At 49.4% G+C, this 13,404-nt stretch overlaps 1 protein-coding gene across 9 annotated transcripts in view; it reads right to left on the reverse strand.

Annotated features, from left to right (window-relative positions):
* RREB1 (ras responsive element binding protein 1) overlaps positions 1 to 12,561 on the reverse strand; it is a 161,799-nt gene extending 149,238 nt beyond the window's left edge. For 4 of the 9 annotated variants that reach the window (XM_077353132.1, XM_077353137.1, XM_077353126.1 and 1 more), the window contains exons 1-2: positions 11,410 to 11,677; positions 5,444 to 5,487 (exon numbers count right to left, since the gene is read on the reverse strand). The gene's annotated coding sequence lies outside the window, so the exon portion shown is untranslated. Of the gene's footprint in view, positions 1 to 5,443; positions 5,488 to 9,381; positions 9,696 to 10,567; positions 10,835 to 11,409; positions 11,678 to 12,323 lie in introns of those variants that run through there. The other 5 variants (XM_077353133.1, XM_077353127.1, XM_077353134.1 and 2 more) reach the window with 3 other exon arrangements.
* Positions 12,562 to 13,404: the final 843 nt, after the last annotated feature.

A 13,404-nucleotide genomic window follows, 5' to 3' on the forward strand; every position in this document is an offset into this window, starting at 1 on the left:
TTGCACAATATACTTATTCTTGAAACTGTATTGAGTATTTTACAATATACAGGAGTGACTGTATGTAGACCGTCATCAATGGTTCACTACACATTTCCATAAACCTTGCCTTTAGCATTTTACTCATTCTAGAAAGGGAAAAAAAACATACAATTTTTTCAGTGCTTCCAAAATTTCCTCTGGAAAAATGAAAGGGTCTTGGGGAGAAGAATCCACCAAAGTTTTCTGATTTTCTTCATATCTTTACCTTCTCCTAGCAACCTATCCCTAGCAACCAGCTGGAACCCACAAGGAGGCCTGGGTGTTCTGGGGTCTGGCTTAAAAATGCCAGGAGACCAAACTGTACATGCACAGAAAGGTGTACAATTTGTTATGCCCCTCTTTAACAGGTGCATGGTAAGTCTTCCATTAAATTGCAAGTAACTTCTAACAATTATAATTACCACTTCATTATTAGATGTAAAACATCTAAAAAATCTCCCAATTTTCTTCCAGGGTATTCATACTTGTAACCCCCTCCATTATATATTCTCAACAACCCTGCAAGGTACCTTAGATCAACAGGGACCAGCCAAAGAACATCCAGGGAGCTCCAAGAACCAAACAAGAACCATGGAATTTTGTCTTCCTCGGAGTCAATCATAAAAAAATAGTTCCAAGACAGCACATATACCTTGAACCTTAATTTCTTGCTTCAACTTAAAAGATGGAGGGGGGTATTTATCTACAAAGGGGCTCATGAAACGGCCGACTGAATTAGTTCTCCTTCCAAGCAGTACAAGTCTGGGAGCTATTTAATTCTTAGTATACCGTGGTGGCCGTTTTGAGCTTCAGTAACAAAGCTAAACTAAAGCTGAAGTGTACACACAGAATTAGTTAAGAATAGCCAGAGGAATAGGATTATTTATCATATGGCCAAGTTACACATCAGGAAGCATAGATTATTATATTATAATTATAACAATATAATATAAAATATGTAGCTAAGTAGGTACAACCATTATACAGACAGATTGGGCACTTCCCCCTAAATACTAATATCAAAGTTTTCAATCCATTCAGTGACAGCTGGGAAGAGTGCAAAGAGCTCCATCACATCTCCTTGGAAAGCACAACACTCACATTCCTGTGACAGACGAAAAATAATTTGGCAGGCTACACCACAACCGCATTTGGGACCCGGTGTTTTACCCCATTTGAACAAGAGGTCTGCACAACTGCCAAAGCCTGTTTGCATTCTATTAGCTGTCTTCCATACTATATGGGCCATGACAAACCCTGCAGGCCTCTCATTGGTGGAGCAGGGGCAGAAAACAATTGATCAAAACCCTGTGTATGTACTGAGCCTACCTGAAAACAGACCTACATTTCAACACCTTGACACTGTGACATTAACTATGACCTCAGCACGATTCATATATGTTATCTCAGTCATCTTTAAAGCATTGCTGTAAGGTAAGCTAGAATTACTCCTACTTGAGGAAGGGACTGGGACCAGGAGTCATGACTTATGGGTCACCGAACCATTCGATGCTGATGTGACCACTGCTCCATTGCTTAACTGTGGTCTGGTGTTTGAGAGTAGCGAACAAGACTTACACCACCTGCCTCTCTTCCAAAGGTGTTTCCACTATAATGTCTCACTTGAGCTCTCCCAATGTGACAACTGATACCCAGAGCACAGAAATCAGTTCACCTTGGAGGGTATGGCATTGTGCCCTGCTGAACTCCCTCCCCACACCAAATCTCCCCCTCCCCAGGCTCCACCCTCCAATCCCTCCAGGTATTTTCAAACCCAGAGGTGGCCACACAAGGAGATGTGAGAGATAGAGGTAGGGCGGCCATTTATGGATTGGGAAATTTCTGGAGGTTTGGGGGGGTGGAGCCTGCAGAAGGCATGGTTTTGGGAGGGGAAGGCCCTCAGAAGAAAACAAGGGCCCCGCCTCCCATCCAAAGCAGCCATTTACTCCAGGGGAACCGATCTGTTGATTGGAGATCAGATGCAAAAGCAGGAGATCTCCAGATTTACCTGGAAGCTGAAAAACCCATTTGCCACCTTCCCCCAATCTTGAAGAGGACAGTTAGTGCTTCAAATGCTGTCTGTTGCTGTCTCCAAAACTAAGAGGAGAAGTGGGGAGACCCTTGCACGAAATAGGAGCAGACCAAGAGATGTTATCCAACAATAATTAACTTATCAAACACTGTTAACATCTGACCGGCCTGATGAGTTGATGGCCAAGCCAAGATTGGACGGAAATACTCCCCAGGGCCTTCTCTTAGTCGCTGTACCAGTCTCGTTTCTGAAACTCAGGTTTGTCCTGCTTAACTTAATATTGTACCCATAAAAGGGCCTCTCCCCCCCCCACCCGTCCTGTGAAAGCAACTTCCTGAAGAAGAGTCCCATTTTAAGACTCAAACAATCCCTTAAAATAAAAGGAAATGTACTTCTGTCCCAAAGGAAGAAGGCAGGTAAATATTTTAAAGCTTCTAAGGAGGCCATATTCAAGAGCAAATACTGTAGCCAATATAAAGATACCAGTAATCTGGGTCTCTTCCGTACTTCCAAATTTCACTCCCTACCCCCCAAAAAATACTTGTACCCCCTCTCCCTTTTTAGCAACACTGTTCTATAGAGGGGTGGTCAACCTGTGGTCCTCCAGATGTCCATGGACTACAGTTCCCATGAGCCTCTGCAAGCAAATGCTGGCAGGGGATCATGGGAATTGTAGTCCATGGACATCTGGAGGACCACAGGTTGACTACGCCTGCTCTATAGCATACTGACACTTAATACTCAACACTTGGAACCTAAGATAGGGTTGCTGGAACCCCCAGTCTACCTGCAGGGGATTGGGGGGGATTAAGGCTGCCAATTCCAGGATGGGATACACCTAGAGATTTGGAGGTAGAGCCCGGGGGAGGGGAGTACAACACCATAGAATCCACCCTCCAAAGCACCCATTTTCCTGGGAAACTGATCTCAGCAGTCTGGAGATGAGCTGTAGGGGGATCCCGAGGTCCCACCTGGAGGCTGGCATCTCTTAACCTAAGCACTTATACCATATTAAGACTTCATACCAGCAGACTGCTTCAAAGGAGCAAGTATTAAGTGCCTGGAGGAAGGCGGAGTCAGAATCTTTTAACTTCCAAATGGATTCTTTTGCAAACCTGGGACAGCCCCCCACCCCAAGACTCAATCGCACCTCAATGCAAGGAGTCACCCATACCCTAGAAACAAGAACAGAAAACAAGGGTCTACAGCAGAGGCAAGACCACCCCCTCCCCCAAATCTAGAACTTCAAGAAGCACTTCATAATCCCTTATCGGAGTATTTAAGATGTAACAAGGCCTTTGTGGGGGGTTTCAATTGCTTTGCCCCACCCTGCCGGTCCCCGCCTCCCATAGACCCTGCAGGTGAATCCTCCTTAAAACTATTCAGCCATCCTGTCTCAGAGGCATTCAAATTCCCTTTGCATTACTTACTGGCACCACATTGAATAAACAGTTCCCACCCATTGCCTCCTTTTGTCTGCAGCACCTATTCACAAGAGAGCTAGGCTACCTTTATTGACTGCAAGGCAGATTAGCATGAAAAACCAGAGAGGCGCTAAGAGCAAGATGCAGGGAGGGAAGAAGAGCGGCAAGCTTGCTCTGTTACACGGGATGCAATCAATCCCCAATGCGGGAAGAGTTAACAAGGCTTTTGTTTTTCTTCCCAGGCTCACTGAGACTGGGCTGTTTTGAGGCAGGCTCTTTAAAAAAATTGTTCGCAGAGCAAGAGTCATGTGGCCCAGCTACTGAGCTTTTCAACAGAACTTAGAAGGACCTAACCCAGGCCTTGGAGGCCAAATTCAAGCCACAAACAAGATCAGGGCGCTTCCTTTACAATGCTGCCCTAAGTAACAACTAATGGGCTGAAGGCAAGGGTGAAGGTGGAAAAGCTTTCGAAGGCCGGAAGGACCACCATCCAACATCCTTATTGAGCATCTTTGCCCAAGCTAGACACCATTATTTTGGTTTGTAATGCTAATCTTCCTTACTCCACAGACCAAAACAATCCAAAACGCGGATATCCTTTGTTCCAGAACCCATGGCTTCATATTACTGCTGCCAAAAATAGGATGGTTCAAAGTTGGAGCTTATTTTTGACAACTGAGGTTAGCACCTTGAGCAGAGGCCAACTTGTCTCCCTAAACAAGGAACAAAAAAACCTTAATCTCTTGGGGGGGGGAACACTGCAGCCATTTTCCCCCAATATCTGTCACAGGGGAAGCAAGCCAAGGTACAAGAGAGGATGCTAGCCTTGGCTTCATTCCCTACTGCTCCACATGCAGCCAGCTAGGTGACCTGGAGCTAGTCACAGTTCTCTTAGAGCTGTTCTCACAGAGCTGTTCTCTGAATCCCACCACCCACACAGGGTGCTGTTGTGGGGAGAGGAAGGGAAAGGTGTTCGTAAGGGGACTCCTTCAGGTAGTCAAAACCGGGGTTTTAAAAACCCACTCTTCTCTCTAAAGCCACATGGAAAAGACCAGGAGCTTACATGGTATAGTAGCAAGCAGATGCACATATGAATTCAGCACCCACCTCCATCCAGTACAAAAGGCACTCTCCATCCAGACAGAATGGTAGCAAAGAAGTAATCCATGGAATGCCAGCTGATATGTTTTGCTCTGCCAACAATTGGCAGTAAGGCCTAGTGGGCAGAAAGCTCGTTCCTGAATGCAGCTCTAGGAAACTTGAAACTAAATGTCCTTTGGTAAATCACCACTGCATAACCTATTGTACCTTATAGGGTTGCTGTGCTCAGAGAACCCGGCTAGCCCACCTTAGAGGAAAGCCAAGGAAAGGCTGAATAGCTTTCTGCTCAACGTACTTAATAGGCTAATCATTCTCCTTAAATGAACACAATCCTACAACCAGCCTATAAAATGCCCTGGACAGGAACCAAGCTCTACAACAGCAACATAAAATAGTAGTAACAGGAGCGGAAGAAATTGGCATTATAAGTTACATACTCTCAGATCACTGGAGCTGGACATTTTCTTTGGGGGAGGATGGTAGCTTTTGGGCTTCAAGTTTCCAAATCTTTCTACTAGTTTCAAGTCCAATTTTGTATTCATCCCGCAATCATGAGGCCTAGAAACCTCAGGCTTACACTTAAAATGCTGCAGGTGGCGCAAACACATTTTATGGACTATGTGCTGTTCACACTGAGGTCACTAAAGCTATTCCTTGGACTCTCTGCTTTAGGCCCACAATCTCGACCCACCGCACACATTAAGGCTGAGGATCGCTGAATATGATCCTGCATTAATAAGACACTAGCTATTGTCATCCTTTGCCTGGACAAGAATTTTTTAGTATTAGTTTTTCAAAGGCACTTTCTTAGCAAGGGTAAAAACTACACATCTTAGAAGGGGGGGGAACAAAAAATAATTCCTACCACTTTCTAAGCATCGGACTGCTCTTCGGAAATGCACTTTATGCCTGCAATGAGAAGAGAGAGAGGTTGTTATTGTTACTGTTATTATTATTAATTCGATTTGTATGTCTGCCGCTCTCGGAAACCAGCTCATGGCGGTTCACAATATTTCAATACAAATCAATACATTAAAAAACATTAAAATTCCCCATTAAAAACCCCATAAACAGTGACCCACTCACAATGATGGCGACTGAATAAAACTATTCTCACACAGGCCCACTGGATGGGCAGAAGGGAGTGGATGGATAATTGGGCATAGGATGGAACAATCTGGGGAACCATGCCAGTCCAATACTGCCCACCCCCCCAGGAGAGGGGCCCGATCTTAGCCCCCAGGCTACCACCTGGCCTTAGACAAACGCCTGGCGGATGAGCTCCATTTTGCAAGGCCCTGCGGAACTCAGAGAGCTCCGACAGGGCCCGTAGCTCTTCAGGGAGCTCATTCCACCAGGTAGGGGCCAGGACCAAAAAGGCCCTGGCCCTGGTCGAGGCCAGGCGTGCCTCCAGGGGTCCTGGGATCAACAGCAAATTCTTACTTGCAAAGAGAAGTGCCCTGCGGGGGACATAAGGAGGTAGGAGGTCCCTCAAGTATGCAGGTTCAATGAAGGTATCATAACAAAGTATAACATTAAAATAAATCAAACCATTCACTGAGCAGATTGACACAGTGGATCTAACCAAAGACAACTGGAGTAACAATGCAAAAAAACAAAAAAAAGAAGAAGAAGCTTCAGCGTATTATCACCAAAACTGCACATCCCTAAATGGACCAAGCAACCCAGTTTGTTTCCAATACACAGCACATCCCCACACTGTTTCTCTCTCAAACATGACATTCCATCTGTGTTTAAACTCACCACACTCTTCAGAACCTGCAAGCGGTGGAGGGGCCGAAAAACTGATTTTTTTTATTATGCGGAGACTGATCACTGATTCCCAAACCTATTGCTAAACGGAAGTTTTGTGATTATTCCTGAGCAGTTGTGGTTAAGCTAGTCTCACTGAAGTAAATGCATCATCTGTTTCTGAGGAAGCACATGCCCTTTATTTGTGGCCGAGATGTCACATGCTCTGAAACATATAACTAAAACCTACCTTCTGTAAGGGAGTCTATTAAAGCAGGGGTAGTCAACCTGTGGCCCTCCAAATGTTCATGGACTACAATTCCCATGATCCCCTGCCAGCAGGGGATCATGGGAATTGTAGTCCATGAACATCTGGAGGACCACAGGTGGGCTACCCCTGTATTAAAGTGATATCTCACAGGCAAATTTGGCCAGGGTGCTGTGGCTCATTGGAAGAACCTCTGTTTTGCACGGAGAAGGCTGCAAGTTCAATCCCTGGCATCTCCAGTTAAAAGATCCAGCAGTAGGTGAAAAGAAAGACCTCTGTCTGAGACCCTGGAGAGGCACTGCCAGTCTGAGTAGGCAATATTGATCTTGGATCAACCATCTGATTCAGGATAAGGCAGTTTCACATGTGTGACCATTACAGTGCTATCCTAATAGGGGTTTCACCCTTCTCAGTCCATTAACTTCAATGGGCTTAGAAGGGCCTAAGTTTGCTTAGGATGGTACTCTTAAGTACCTGAGTTTATTCTCACCAACAGGCAAATGTTCAAAATATATTCTTGAACCAAAACTTCTGGGTTTTGAACTTAAAACTTCTGGGTTCTTTTTCAAAGTTGGAGATGTCAAAACATTTTAATTACTGACCAAATAGGATTTCATGTCATTTACAAAAGGAAAAAAAAAAACAAGGGAACCAATTCCTGATAGATGCACTTGGGTTAATTTTAGCATCCTTCTCCTTAGCTGCTTAGCAACACTTATCCTATGACCTTCCATGCACTATCTGCTTTTGCAAGGGATAACAACTATAACCTCAGTGTAACAGCAATGATAGCTGCTTTTGATTGGCAGAATAAGACTACCCCCAAAAAAGGCACCCATCCAAGTTCAGGACAATATACCTCTTATAAGACACTTCCGGGGGAGGGGAGAGAGATGACATTTTGGGGAACAATAATTATGCAAGGGATGGAAACCTGTGACAAGAATGACAACTCAAAAGTACTGGAGGAAGGAAAAAGTTTTCAGACACTCCATTTACCCTTGGGCCAAACACAGGTTTATCTGCAATACACAAAGGACTTTCCATTTTCACATCTGAAGTTTCACTTCAACAAGCTCTTGACCCTGAAAATACTAAAGGAGGACCAGGTGATTAAAGGCTCACCTTAAGAAAGGATGCAGCTTTAAAAAGAGAAACTAACCTTATTCAAGATAGGCCCTATTCTAATCAGTTGACATCCAGAGAGGGATTCCAAAATTCCAGGATCAAGCTTTCGGGACTTCAGTTTGCCCCCACTATCATAAAAGTGTTAATTAGCATCTGAAATAGTTTGTGGAATGCTATTGGAACGATTAAACAACATTCCAGGCATCATTTATTTGGCAAAGCGGTCTGGAAGGCCATCCTTTAACACTGTTATTAAAATAATTTATCACTCTTGCAGATCGTGATAACAAGAGAATCACCCACCCAAGATGACACCAAGTTCTGGTCAAAAGTATTGAAACAAATAAACCCATTAGGTGTGTCTTAAATGAAGGATGAGAAGGAGCTCTGTAGTAACTTGACTGATAGGATGCAGAAGCCATGCTGCTTTGGACTTTCCCAACACAAAAGGGGCTATTCTCTAGGGGATGTATGTAACACCCGTTAATGCTAATAGGCATTATGTGCATGCAGTATCTCCTCTCAGTCTTCAAAGGGAAACTAAAACCCTAAAACAAATATGGCTGATGAGTCACTGGGTACCTCCCTCTCTCCCATCTACACACAGTGGTACACACGCAACCATCCGCAGAAAGGGACCGGCTGCTTACAAGATTTAAACATTCCTTATCTGCACCAGAAACCTCTGTTTTCCAGTGAATACCTCCCCATCACCAACCTACAAACTATCCAGTCAACCAATACTGGCCAAAGAGATGAAAGAATGGCTGAAAATAATTGAAAATAATTATCTTAAACAGGCCAGAGTGTCAGCAAGAAGGACAGAAGGTTCTCTCTTTTATTCTGAAGTGCCCTGTTGGTTAATGGACCAAAGAGAACTGCATTAAGTGCAGCTGATCTTGTTTAAAAGATAAAGTATATTCAAATTAGGTTACTATCAAAGCACAGCCTTGAACCCCCGAACACTTAAGGAGGAACACATCAGTCCAGGGTCCTGGATGCACGCTTGAAACAGACTTGAAACTAAGGAGCCAGGCACACACACTCGAGAGAGCCCTGTACTTTCTGTAACACTTCTCTGGAGTCATTTCCCAAGCCGGAACTCTTTTAAAAATAAAATTGAAACTGTACATCAGACGCATCTCAGCCCACCCGCCACAGAAGCAAATGGCCTTTTTACTACCCTGGTCATCTTGCCTGCTTACACATACACACACACAATCCCTGAAGACTGTGCGGCAGGGCAGTGAGTGGTACTGCTGCTGGTTGTGCAGCCGTGTAGAATTTCGTAATGGAATGCCAAACGCTTCGTCCAGATCTGGGCTCGGGCACTTCCCATCTTCTACCCAGCCAAGGAGCCAGGGAAGGCAATTCCGCTGAGCTGGGAGAAAAGGCCGGCCTTCCTCTTCTACGGAGGATGCATGCATGCATGGCCCAGCACTCCCAGAGAGAGAGAGCGCAACTCAGAGGGATGGGGGGGGGGGGGCAGAGGAAGCCCAGGAGGAAAAAAGAAGGGGGGGCAGAGCCAACAGCAAAGTTATCAGCCGACATGACAAAGTTCAATCCGCCTCTCCACCATCCACAAGCGGCGGCGGCCCCTCCCCGTTCGCTCGGTGCAAATAAATAAATAAATAAAACTTTTTTTCCAGCATCACCCGCTCGCCCTCGTTCTCGGCTGCTCTACTCTGCCCGGCAACGAGATGCCGCTTCGCCTGGTGCACAACTTCGCTTTTGCAAAGCTGGAAGTTAAACGCGAGCCGAGGAAGGCTTGGGAGGCGAGAGCCCAACGCGGCCCTCCCGGGGAGCTGCCGGCCCGTCCAGACAAGGAGCCGCGAGAATCTTGTTGCAGGCTCGGCCCGCCGCCCCCAAGTCGTTACTTTACACTGGGGTGGGGGGGGGCGTTGAGAGAAGGACGGATCGGGTGCATTTGTTAAAGAAGACTTTCCAAAGGGCGCAACGCTCTTTCCCAGTTGCATGCCCTCTTGAAAGAAGGGGGGGGGGGGGGGAGCAGAGAAATATGCCGCTCGACAGGGGCGGGGAGGAGGGGGAGAGCAACCTTGCCCTGCCTCTTAGCAACGATTAAGGTCGCAGTTTCCTAAGAGACGAGTCCCGACTAGCCTACAGCAACACGTTGGGGGGGGGGGGGAGAAGAGAGCAACAGTTTTAGGAGAAGTTTCAGATGCGGCCATTGGGCAAGACACGGATGCAACCTCGGGGGGGGGGGGGGGAGAGAATATATACATTTCCAAAAACCCCAGTCCCGAACAGTCCGGACCCATAGCCAGGAGGCTGAGCCCCCACGGGCTTCTTTGCATCGCCGAGCCCTAGCAACGGGAGAGCTGCGCCGGTGCATTTCCTCCCCCCCCCCCCCGGTTTCGGATCCCGCAAGCGCTTCTTCTTCCCTGCCCTCGTGACGATGCGCGTCCGTTTCCTCCTCTCGATCCAGAAACTCGAGAGATGTGCCTCTGACGGCGACGGGAGCGGGGGGGAGAAGAGAAAGGAGGAAAGGTGACCCAGCCTCTCCCTCTCGCCGCCTTTTGCACAGTCCCTGAAACTTTTCCCAGGCGGCGACCCCCAAGGGAGCCCCCGCCTGCACCTTCCCCCAAGGCGGGGAGGAAAGAGACGCCCGGCAGGCTCTCGCAAGAGGCTCCCCCCCTGCCTGAGGGGAGGGGGCCGCCCAATACACCGAGGAGGAGGAGGACCAAAGGGCGAAAGGCGAGCGCGACGCGGATGCTCCCCGCGGCTCCCTTCGCAAACAAGGCGGAGAGAAAGTTCGCAGGCGGCCGAGAAAGATGTCGGAGGGGAAGGGACCAAAACTTCGCCGCTTGTTTGTTGCTCTACCTTGAAGGGGGCCAGTCCCGCGTAAGCCACGCTCACCGTCTCCACGGCAGGGCCGGCCGCCGGATCAGAAAAAAGTCCTGCGCCCCCCCCCCCCAAAAAAAAAACCCTAAAACAAAACTGGGGGGAGCGGTCCCGGAGGATGTCCTTGAGGACCGCGGCGGCCAACTGGGCGAAAAGATGCTGCTGCTGCTTCTTCTCGAAGGCCCATCCAAATCGCTGGTTAAAAATAAACCCTGCATGGAGGAGGGAGGGGAAGGAGGGAGGGAGAGATGATCTGGACGGATTCCTGAGCTCAGACAGTTTAATATGGATGAGCATCAGGTCCTGCAGGCAACAGGCTGCAACGGGGTGTTGCTGGTTGGTAGGAGTTTGCAACGCGGAAGAAGCGGGGCGGGGGGGGGGGAGAGGAGGAGAAGAGAGGAGGGGGAGCGGAGTGGAGGCAGGGGGGAGGGGGGGCGGAAAGGAAGAGGAAGGCTGCCTGCTACCGACTCCTCATCATCTCTCGCCTGCTACCGGGCAACTTGGAGGAAAAGTTCGCTGCTCTCCTCTCCAAGCGAAACAACACGCCATGCAAAGGATACCAGGAAGGGGATGGGGGGGGGGGCACACCGAGTCAACCGAGGGGTCCTAAGCACTGAGGTTCCTACCTTCGGGGACGGCGCTTCTCCTCCTCTTCTCCCCCACCCCCCCTCCCTCCCAACCGCGACCCGACAACAAAGTTTTCCCCCCCGAGCGAGCGCCGCTTTGGCCAGGCGGTGAGAGCCACTGTGCCTCCCCCGACCCCCCCCCCACCGCCCCCTCCCCCCATGCACAGGTAAAAATAACCCATTGCGCGGACTTACGTGGGGCTCCTCCGGCGCTGGGCGGCTGGCTCGAGCCATGATGGAAAGCTGGGAGGGATGAGCGAGTCCGGGCGGCGGCGGGGGGGCGGTGAAGGCGAACCAGCCGCGGAGGCGACGGGAGGGAGGGGGGCAGGCGACGAAATACAAACTCCTCCGAATTTCCAAAGTGAAGCAGAAGTTTGCTCCGGGGGGAGGGAGGGAGGAGGGGAGGGGGTGGGGGGAGGAATCAAATTCAAAATGGCGTTTCTATGGATGTACAAAGTTCATCGGCAGTAACTTCCCTGCCTCCTCGGCTCCCCGGAGGAGGAAGATGCGCCCGAGCGAAGGACCCCTCCGGCGGCGTCGGCGGAGCGCGCCCCTTCCCTCGCCCCCCGGCCCACTCAGCGGCGGCGGCGGCGCCTCCCCGCTCCCTCGCTGGCCCGCCGGAGTCGGCGCATCACGTGTGACTCCTGCCTGTCTCCTGGGGACGTGTTACTCAGCCCGGCCGCGGCTCCTGCCTCTCGCCCGCCGCAGCAGCAGCAGCAGCATCCCTATCGCCACGCGCGCGCCCTCGCCCAGGGAGGGAGGCAGGGAGGGGCCCCGACTCCCACTCCAACTCCGAGGAGGAGAAAAGTGAGTAGGAGAGAGAGAGAAAAACTTTTGCTGCTTCTTCCTCCTCGTCCCCTCCCCTCCCCGCTTGCCAGCCAAGCCTCCTCCTCTTCACTCCGCTTTCCAGCAACTTGGTGGAGGCTGCGAAAAGTTGTCCATCAAGGACGGCGGTCCAAACGGAGCGGCCTTAACTTCCTACGAGGGACGGATTTGCAAAAGGAAAGAAGAAAAAAACCCAAACCAGGAAGGAGGGAAGGAAGACACAGCCGCCGCCCCTCTCCTTCCAAAGGATGGAGAGCTATAGGAAAGAGAAAGAGGGAAGTTACCGAAGTAGCAAGTCTCTTGGTGGTAATGTACCATCTGCCTCCTGCTGCTGCTGCCTCGGCGGCGGCTCCCCTCCATTACAGACTTCCAGTTGCAAGGAGGAAGCGCTGCTGCTGCTGCGCAGAGAGAGGCGCGAGCTGAGTGTTAGGGACTGATAAAGCGCCGTCCAGCAGGGATGCAGACGGGGCAGAATCGTCCTCGGAGGAGGCTCTCCCCTGCTGCCCCGCCGCCTAAATCCCCTGTCCGCCAGGTGCCACGCATTCAGCTCCCTCGCTCGCTCGCCCCCGGCTAATTAAGGAGAGAGGTCGAAGCAGCCCCAGGTTGGGCCGAGGGCGGCTGGCGCAACAAGTCCCGGCAATTAGCCCGGGCCGTTGGCATCTCTCCCGGTCAGCGAGGGGCTCGTGTTGCGGACCACGGCTCCGGGGAGCCTATGGGTTGAAGCTTTTGGATGGGAAACTCATGGGTCATTGGTCGGGGCCAATAAGCTTGGAAGGCCAGGATGCTTTTTTGGGGTGTTGTGGCCGGTTAGCCTTACCTGTGCAGAACCAGGGTTTGATCTGGTGTGAAAACACCTTTTGTGTTGTTTTCATTCCTCCTCCTGCCGGGATTTCTCAAAATAATGTATGTTACATACGCTGCCATCCGAAGCAGAGTTATAGGGTTCTAAACCCCAAAACCTTCAAAGACTGGATGTCACTTAGGATGGAGCTGTAAACCTGCACAAATGTTTAGCATTTTTCCAACATTGGGTTTTTCATATAATAAATCATTATCATATAATCATCATAGGTAGGGTGGTCTGTGATACATACACATTTAATTGTATTATTATATATATATATGTGCAATGCAGTCTTCCACCTGTTTTCTCAGAGGATGGTTAATCTACCTTCTCTTCAAGCCACTGGGGTAACAGACAACAATTTCCTCACCTTCTTTTTCCCTGTGAGGTAGGTAAGGCTGTGAGAGTGATTGATCCAAGGTCACCCAGCAAGCTTCCAGGTGGATTGGAGGTTTGAAACCGGACCTAACCAGATCCTAGTCCTGTGCCTCAATAGGACTTAATCCAAAAGAAATCTGTAA

The sequence above is a fragment of the Paroedura picta genome, chromosome 9 (assembly GCF_049243985.1).
Source record: "Paroedura picta isolate Pp20150507F chromosome 9, Ppicta_v3.0, whole genome shotgun sequence".
In the NCBI taxonomy this organism is placed as follows: domain Eukaryota; kingdom Metazoa; phylum Chordata; class Lepidosauria; order Squamata; family Gekkonidae; genus Paroedura; species Paroedura picta.